Source organism: Pezoporus flaviventris, unplaced genomic scaffold (genome assembly GCF_033815535.1).
Source record: "Pezoporus flaviventris isolate CSIRO_AGI_PZ_B2104156 unplaced genomic scaffold, CSIRO_AGI_Pfla_v1 ptg000079l, whole genome shotgun sequence".
Lineage (NCBI taxonomy): Eukaryota > Metazoa > Chordata > Aves > Psittaciformes > Psittacidae > Pezoporus > Pezoporus flaviventris.
In genome coordinates, this window is record NW_026892627.1 from 2,524,108 (window position 1) to 2,533,834 (window position 9,727).

Consider the following 9,727-nt stretch of genomic DNA (forward strand, 5'->3'; position numbering starts at 1 on the left):
CCTGGCAATGCACATGCCCCACGCACTGCACAAGGACAAGGCACATGCAGAAGGGGAAGCTGACATCGCTGGGGATTTGCTGGCTCCACGGCCAGTATGATCTGAAGGCAGCAGGCAAAGGGATTAATTTTTTAGGGGCTGCACATAGGCAATCACCCCCTCACTGCCACCTCGTCCCTGATGGCTGTGCCCATGCAGAGGCGTTTTTCAGCTAATGCATGCAAATCTATGTATATAGATACAGAGAAATGTATATTAAGAGAAAAACATCAAACCTTTCTTTTTTATCCATCATCTCTTTTCTGCCCACATGGAGTAGTGCTGGAGAGCCTCCCCTTCTCCTACCTCCTTGTCCCCTGTAGCAGGTCACACTTAGCTCCCTGTACCCTCCTAATAATAACTGCCCAGAAACATAAATTAGCTGTTGCAGAAGCATGACCATCCCAAAGGAGGGCTGAGCTGCATCCCTTGCCCTGGCTGTCTGGCTGCATTGAGCCCGATCCCCACACAGGGGATGCTGAACATGAACACACCGGCACCCCAAATGGAGAGAAAAGTTTCACCTCCCTCATTCTAGGGTCCAGAGGGCATCTCTGCCACTGCAGTCTTGTCTGTGTGGCCTTGGGCACATCACTTGTCCCTGTCACCCCCCAGTCCCACATTTGCACCAGGCACACGTCTGACCTGAGGGTGTAAGCAGGGGCTGGACGGCTGCTCCCACAGGGATTTCATCCAGTGTTTGGGAACGGCATATTCCCATCTGACGCTAAACTGGGCTGAAATGAGCCCATGTACTGATAATCCTGTGGAGGGGACACATACCAACTATGTGAGAGCCCCCCCTGATTTGAGAAAGTAAGTTAGAAAAAGAAAAAAAAATAAACAGGAAAAGGGGAAAAAACAGGTTCATTAGGAAGCACAGACTATTAAAAGACTCTCAGATTTTAAGGGAATCACCACTGCAGAAAAATAAGGATAAAGTAGTCAGGCAGTGTCAGTCTGCCTATCCACTCCAGCTTTGAGACATTGCAATTCAGCTTCAGCACTAAACGCATGGAAGTCTCTGGGGTCGTTTGAGCACTATAGACCTTCTAAAATTTAATGTCTGGGGGAAGAAGAGATGTGCACACCAGTTCCACAAGGAAGGGGAAGGCTGTTCAACCCCTGTATTAGACACTGGAGAATCCACACAGGTTAACTCATCCGGACAACTGGGGCTTGACGTTTTGTTACTGAATGCAATGGCTATTAGTTCATCAATGGGGCATTTTGTGCAAGATCACCTCACCAGCACCCCGGATGCTGGGGCTGGGTGCAGGTGCTGCTCAGGACCCAGCAGGTCCCAGCCACGGCGTCTTTGTAAACCCACTGCTGCCATCTGCTGCAAGAGACCTCCTTGGGAGCCAACCACAAATCAAATGGAGCTGAAAAACCTTTTCAGCGTCAGCCTTTCTGCTGCTGCATTTTAGGCAGGCCACTGTGCTTCAGCTTACCTGGGCGGGGGGGGTGTGTCTGTCCTGGTTGGAGTGTGAATTCACACAGCTTTGGGTTTCAGCATCAACTGCATCTTGAAATAGCTGGCATAGCTACGTTATCAAAGGTTTGTTCTTTTGAATGTATTAAACACCAGGGGCAGCTCATCTGTTCCCGCTTCAGGAGGGAATAGAGAGACTTTCCAACGAGACAAGTCCTTCCCAGTGCGCATCTTAACTCATGGAAAGCAAAATGAGCAGAAACAAGATACACTTGATGATGTTTCTCCCTGGAGAAAGCAGTCAAAACGTTCAGCTTTGGCATTTCTTGAACTGCCTGCTTGTTTTCATTTTTTCCCCTCTTTTCCACCAGTTTTCCATGGTATCCTACTTGATCTCAAGGCAGCCACATCCAGGATGTGCCCTCTGGTCTGGTACTGTGAGGAGCTGCCAGTCATTACTATTTGGTTTTTTAATTTTAATTTTCTTGCTTTTGCTTTCATTTCAGTTTGTACAGGATATGGTAAAAATAAGGGAATAACAAAAAAGAAATGAAACGGCAAGAACCTCTCACAGAAAAGTCCTGCCTTTGCCCTGCTCTAATGCAAAGAGCGGCCCCAGCTGGATCAAGGACTTAAAAGCCATTAGGGACTTCGCTGAAACCAGGGGAGAAGCCAGCATCCCCTGAGCACCACCTCCTGTCTCCTGCAAGCAGGATTTGACCTGAATTCAGGGGCTTCCTTGGGTACCATGAGAGAAATCAGGATGTTGGTTTCTGGTTTAGCAGATGCCATGAGGACAAGTGTTGTGGAAAGCTATTTATTTCAGGACATCTTGGAGCAGCTGATGGAGGGATTTCAAGCCAAGGAAACTCTCTGCTGTAGTTTGTTCCTTGGAAAAAAAAGGATTTGAGCCCAGACTCCTCCTGGGAGGTATTCAGTGGAGCAGCTGAAGTCAGACATGGTCAGTCTGAGCTCCTCCACAGGAGCCAGCAGGTTGGACGAGTTTCCAGCACGACTCAGAACCTTACAGATGAACAGCTGCATCCTGTGATGGCCAGATGGTATGTTTCCTCACAGAAAGGCACAGTCTACACCCAAGGAGAAAGATCTTTCAGAGGACTGGAGCCTAGCAGAATAGCATTTTATAGCTGAAGAAATTCCAGGTGACATGTCCCATACTCACATCTTCCCCTCTGCTGAAGCCACAAGCCAACCTTCCCACCTGGAGCAGGGGAAAAAGATGTCTACAGGAAGACCTATCTCCATTCATCTTTCATCTCTCTGTCCAGCAAAGTGACCCTTCACAAAGCTATGTCCCTACCATGCTCATGCCATGCCTGAGGGCCAAGCCCATGATGGGCTCTGCTGGTTTCCAGCTGTACATAATCCACCAGGCAAGTGTAGCTTCTTTAGCTGGCTTATAATTACAGATTTCACACCTCCAGAGATGTGTGTCTTCAGATGCTGGATTCTGGCAACAAGTGGGTTAGGAGACCTGCCCCGCACCCAGCACCTTCATCACTGAGGGCCCCAAATCTCCTTTTTTTCCCAACTTTTTTCCATGCCTGCCTCTCACAAAGTGACAGGAAGAGGCACACAGTCCCCTCCAGCCTATCCATCTTGTATCACAGGGACCTAATCCAGGAACAAGCCCGTGTGGCCAGATCACTTCTACCCCTGCAGAATAAAACAGGGAACCAACCTCTATTTTGGCTGCACAGGCATTAGTTTATTTTCACAGCATCAGCTTTAATTAGTGACCAGCATGTGCCCCTCAGACCACAGTCAGTGGATCAGGGAAGGGGGGGGTGATTTTGACAGCAGCAGCATCAGTGATGATGTTATCTGCTGGGTGCCCAGCTCCCACCCGGGTGAGTTTTCAAAGGTTACAGAGCTTATTATTAAAAGACTGATTCATTATATTGCCTTTGTAAATGCATCACGGGTATAGGCTTAAATGTTAACTGCAATCTATTTCTCGGAGATAAATCACAGCTGTTTCCCTAGAGATAAGTGTGCTGCACAAGCTGCAAATGTACAAGATTAACATTAGCACAGAATCACAGAATGGTTTGGGTTGGAAGGGACTCAAAGCTCATTCAGTTCCAACCCCCTGCCATGGGCAGGGACACCTTCCACTAGACCAGGTTGCTCCAAGCCCCATCCAGCCTGGCCTTGAACGCTGCCAGGGATGGGGCTGCCACAGCTTCTCTGGGCAACCTGTGCCCAACCTGTGCTCACCACCCTCACAGGGAAGAACTTCTTCCTCAGATCTCATCTCAATCTACCTGATCTAGTTGAAGATATCCCTGATCATGGCAGGGGGGTTGGATTAGATATCCTTTAAAGGTCCCTTCCAACCCAAACCATTCTGTGATTCTATGATAAAAAGAAGCAGGGAATTAATTTGGTGGAGGACTGCTACCTCAAAGAGACGCAAAATGAGTTTAAATGATCCTGTCCTGCAGTGACTTAGGCATTTATCACCTTTTTACCTCCTTTCCATACCATACTTTTCTCCTAACCCCAAAGCCTTCTCTATGGTCCTTCTTCCAGCAGCCTCCTGACTCCTTTTGCTTTGCAAACCTTGCTGAAAACAGCTGAGGCTTTCTCTTGCACACTGGCATTTCTCACTCCTGCCGTTACACCACTTCTAGTTTTCCTGCAATGGTCACCCTTTGATTCCCATAAAAATGATGCTGGAAGAAGAATGTTCTTCAAGGTGAACAACCCAGAGCAGCCACAACATCTCGGGCAGTTTCACAGAAGCTGGACCCCAATAGCCGCTGTCTGGGTTTTTCTCTCCATCATGCAGGTGTCCAGTGGGGGTATGTGACCTGACACTGATGTTTTAATTAGACTGGTTTCCATCTTTCTCTAGCAAATGAAACAATCGCCGTCATTCTTGCAGGCGGTCAAAGTTCACTATGGGCCTGGGATGTCTGTGACATTGATTGGCAGGTCCCAGGGTGACCTCCGTCTTCTCCTTTGACGCAAGTTGTCAGGTTTGGGCATATCAATTAGTGGCTGCGGAACTTAATGAGGTTTTGATGATGGAGAACAGCCAAAACTTCATTCCCATCCAGGAAAACACTGTGATAATAACCTTGATACGTCTGGTGCTACATTTTCTTCTAGATCTCCATAGCAAAGTGACTTCATACGGAAAGCTGGAGCGCTCTCCTCTTTTACAGCTCATTAACTGGGAATCCTCACTGGAAAAACCCAAGGGTGACAGGACGCAATATTAGTGTTTCTGAGGTGGCAGCTCTGTTAGCAAGCCAAGGGATTTCAGAGTGCTGTGCTGCTAGAGGTGAAATATTTCAGCCAAGTATTCAGGTTTTCTGTGCACGGTTATTAGCAGAAGGATATGTGCCACATCAAATCCTACACAGCAGCATTGTACCCTGGTGATGCACAGACTGCTTTCTCTAATGGAGCTCTGTAAAACTGCACAAAGCTTTCTAAATGGAATGTTTTAATGCTCCCACCTTTTGCCTTTACGTTCGGAGAGCATCTCCCCTCCAGAAGAAAACTAAGGATAGCTCTGGCAGTGCCTGACGGGCTGAGGGTAGGAGTAGGCAACGGAATATGTTTTGGCATTGCTGAACTATCCATCCCAGAGAACAGATTGGTATCAGATACCAGACCCAACTCAGCACACCCCAGAACACTTCACTGGAAGGCTAGTGCTGCCCACAGAACTCAGTTGTATTGACCCAGGCTTGTCCACAGAGTTAGGCTAAGCAGGCTGAGCCCACAGGGAGCTGGACCATCAGTTCATACCTGTGGAGAAGGGAAGGCTATGGGAAGATCATAGAGCAGCCTTCCAGTGCCTAAAAGGGCTGACAAGAAACTCAGAGAGGGACTTTAAATAAGGGCCTGTAATGACAGGACAATGGGAAATGGCTTTAAACTGACAGAGGAGAGATTCAGATGAGATCTGAGGAAGAAGTTCTTCCCTGTGAGGGTGGTGAGGCCCTGGCACAGGTTGCCCAAAGAAGCTGTGGCTGCCCCATCCCTGGCAGTGTTCAAGGCCAGGCTGGATGGGGCTTAGAGCAACCTGGTCTAGTGGAAGGTGTCCCTGCCTGTGGCAGGAAGGTTGGAACTTGATGGACTTTAAGCTCTCTTCCAACCCAAACCATTCTGTGATTCCAAGAGGACAGCAGTACTTTGTGAAGATAGCCCAGGTGCGTGCTCAGGAACACATTTCTACTGCTGCTGCAGGTCCCCAACACACTGTCAGATGTAACTGGGACTAGTGGTAACACTTCTACATTAGAAGTGCTCCACAGAGAAGATGTAGCCAGTGAGCGCCCCCTGATCACTGATGTTTGAGTTGCAGTGTCAGGATGAGCAGGTCACAGGACATTTTGCAGGCAAAGCATCCTTCCAGTATGCATTATCCAACATGAATGCTGAGTAAATGAAGTGCTTGACATTGAAGTTATGTGGGGGGCACAGCAAATCTTTGCCCATCATCACAGGAGGGATCCCACTGGCTGAACGTGGACATCTCTGCAGCCCTCCCTCAATAGGTGATGGAGACCTACTGGAGGTGAATGCGTCAATCACTCCTCTTTATCTCCACTGACTTGAAGAAGAGCCAAAGGACTCACTCAGCTGGGACATCTGCCCTGTAGCAGCTGAAGGGAGGAGGGATGGATAGATGACAGTAGAGGAACCAACTTGTCCTTTCTAATCTGTCTTCCCTGGGTACTAGAAGACATCACCGAGGCTGCTCAGAGCATCATCCTGCCGCAGATGGATGCAGCTAAGAGCTTTATCCAGAGGTGTCAGCAATTAGCAACGCGGATGTTATACAAAGCTCTTCGCACTGAAGGTTACACTAGACACTGAGTCATGAAGTGAAGCTTCTTCCAAATTAAGGAGGAAAAAGTGAGGCAGAGAGAGCTGCAGCAATTCACGTAACATCCCTGGGGAGTCAGTGTCATGAGCAGAGAGATCATCTGCTTCCTTTGCTCTCCCAAGCTTCAGGCCCACATCTGAGATGTTCTCAAAAATTCTCTGGCTGCGTGGGTCCTTCTGCCACCTAAGGCAGCTCTGAGTGGAGAAACCATGCTAAACTAAAAGCTCTTGATGCGAATATTCTTATTTTGGTGCCCATCAAGCAAGCCATTTAGTTTAACTTGCTTTTCTCCCCATTTCCACCTTCCTTTTGCTGCCAGGATGGTAAAGCATGAGCAGGAAGATTAGATCTGTCAGTTTTTCAATAGCCCGGGCCCATCTGTAGGTGACTCCAGGACCACAATTCCAAGGAATAATTACTATTTTTTTTTGGTAGATAAAAGTATGAAATGAAGGGGGTAGGATTTCTTAGCTTTTGTGAGTAATTGCAACGCCCACCTCAAAGTGAGAGACTCAGAGGTGAAAAATTCCCAAGCTGACAGCACAGCCCCATAGAGCAGGAGCTTTAAGGCAGCAGAAGACAGAGCAGTGATTGACTCTGGTGCCCTTCAGCCCCTTCTACATGGGTGCCCACCCCAGCATCACTCCAAAATACCCCAAAATGTCTTCACCATCACAACCAGGAGGGATCTAGTGACTGGATATCATTGCTGCCAGCTCTGAGGTCTTCACCACCCCTTGATACCAGACACCAGCAGGTTATCATCAAGCAGTAACATTTCAATACAGACAATTTGTCCACAGTGGGAGAAAAGATTCTCTTGGAGAACCCTGGAGTCAGAGCAGATCCAGACTGTGGTATTCTTTCCTAGGGCAGATGCAGAAGGAAAAGCATCATTTGGGCAAGTGCTTGGTGACTCCTGGTGGTATTTTTATAACCTCAGAAAATTGCTTTACACAAACACTTTCTTTCAAAAGGCAGCGAGAACAGGGTGTAGCTCAGCCGGCGGATTCGTCATCTGAGGCTCCCAGCGGGGGAGAAAACTCTCCAGCTCCAAAGCAGCCGTCCAGGAACAGCCAAAGGACTTTCTGCAATCCCAGGAGTACCCAGAAAACGAACCAAGCTGCCCCAAGGGATCCTTCCCCATTTCATCCTTCTCCCACATGGGCTTCCACAGAGAAGAGAAAGCAAGCGACACATCTGCTCTCTCAGCTGCAAACAAACCAAGGCCCCTTTCTTCCTATAAATGTCACGAATCACTGGGTGAAGTGTTCACCTTGCATCACGGCAGATATCATTAATGAATCAGACCAACAGGGCCAAATTTCTACTGGCTCCTCATGCACAGCGTCAATTCAGGTCCCCACCAAGACAATAAAAATGAAATCCTACATCACAGAAAATACATCATCGATTATAATAATGAAATAAACCCCCCTTGACTCGCTTTGCACCCTAGCTGGCACCTCTATCAGTCAGATTTTTACTGGGGAGGGTAGGTGATGCAATGGTGGGATAAGCGTGCTCTCTCCTCCCCCCAGCCCTGTGAGCTAAAGAAAGCAACTGCTCTGAGTTAAAAATAAAGCAAAAAGAAAAAAAAAAAAAAGAAAGAAAAGAAGAGAGAGAGGTTATTTTTAACCCAGATCAGCACCTGACCTGGTTCACCATCCCATCATGGAGCAGACTGGGCTGCTGCTGGACTCAGCTATGGCCAGGAGAGGATATGGGGATGGGGGATAAATGCATTAACAGGATTCTGCTGTCGTCTTAAGAGTAGCTTCCCTGTATCAGTCTACTCACACACAGAGCATGGCCTCCCAGCACAGCTCCTGCCCCAGGGCTCACCCAAAATGTCTCCAAACAGCAGGAGCAGAGGCAGACATTACCCAGAAGCCTCAAAGACAGGCAAATGCTCCTTTCCTTTCTCAAAGGTGTTGCTGAAGGATTAAAATCCACTGTGCATTTTAGGCTCAACTTGGTATCTCTTAAACCAGGTCCTGAAGGATGCTGTGCTCAACGGGGTTCACAACAGCCTGCACTGAAGGGATGGGGACATCTGCCATCCCAGTGGTAGTTGCCCATGCCTGGACACTGAGGTGGGCAGCAATCTGTTCACTGCAACAGTAATTCTCTTCCTGAAATCCCATTTGAGACAGATCAGCTTCTCCAATGTGGGAAAAAAAAAAAAAAAAAAACAAACATTTAATTTGTTTTCTTGCCATGTTTTGCCTACTGTTAGACTACAGTGCTTTGGATGATTTTTGACTGCCTGGGGAGAACTTAATGCAATTTATGTGCTTCCTTAAGTATAGTGATAATGATATTAACTCACACCCGCTCACCCACAGGGATAGTACCTCCCTGGAAAACACGCAGGGCAGATCTCCCTTCCAGCCCAGGCTCCCTCCTGGCATTTCTTAGCCCTGTTGCTGCCATCCCTCTTGCATGTGACCCAATTTTTTAGGAAAAGAAGCTTTTGGCCTCACATCCATCTGCCCTCTCTCGCCTCTGTATAATGTTTTCAGCTGCCAGGCAATTTCAACCCCATCTGATGTGGGGATGGAAGTCTTCAAGATATTTGTTTCCTACAAGTGTTCAGGAAAATGTAGAAATAAGCAGTTTTCATGGATTCCTGGTGTCCTTCAAAACCCCTCTTCCTGCCTTTAATAAAGGAAGCATTTAGTATTTAACCTGAGCAGCACATGACCTAGATTTATCTTCACACAAACCAGAAAGGAAATAATCCCAAATTTACTGTGCACATGCACTAGCAGTTGTTTGTACACCAATCTCTTGAGCTTTTGAACAATATTATCGTTTTTTTCCATGTGGAGCTGAAAAATTGCTCTGTGTTCACCTATTCAACCCCACTCACCCATGGTGAAAAAATTAAAAGGCTTCTTCTCTGCATGGGGAAACTGAGGCATGGAGGTGATGGAGCAGCACCTGGCTGCACCACTCCATCCTGCGGGTCCTCTCCATTTTGCCTTTCCAGCACCAGAAACAATAAAATTTTCATCAAATTAGGTACTGGGAAAAAGTTCTTCTCTGTGAGGGTGGTGAGGCCCTGGCACAGGCTGCCCAGAGAAGCTGTGGCTGCCCCATCACTGGCAGGGTTCAAGGCCAGGTTGGATGGGGCTTGGAGCAACCTCGTCTAGTGGAAGGTGTCCCTGCTAGTGGAAGGTGTCCCTGCCCGTGGCAGGCAGGCTGGAACTGGGTGAGCTTTAAGGTCCCTTCCAACCCAAACCATTCTGTGATTCTATGAAACCGTTTTGTCTCAAACTGAAGTGGCAGCAGAGCTGTCTGGGAAAGGACGTCCTTCCCCGTAGTCCTGTTTTATTTTGGATAACGAGCCTTGAGGATTTCCCTTGCCTCGCTTTGTG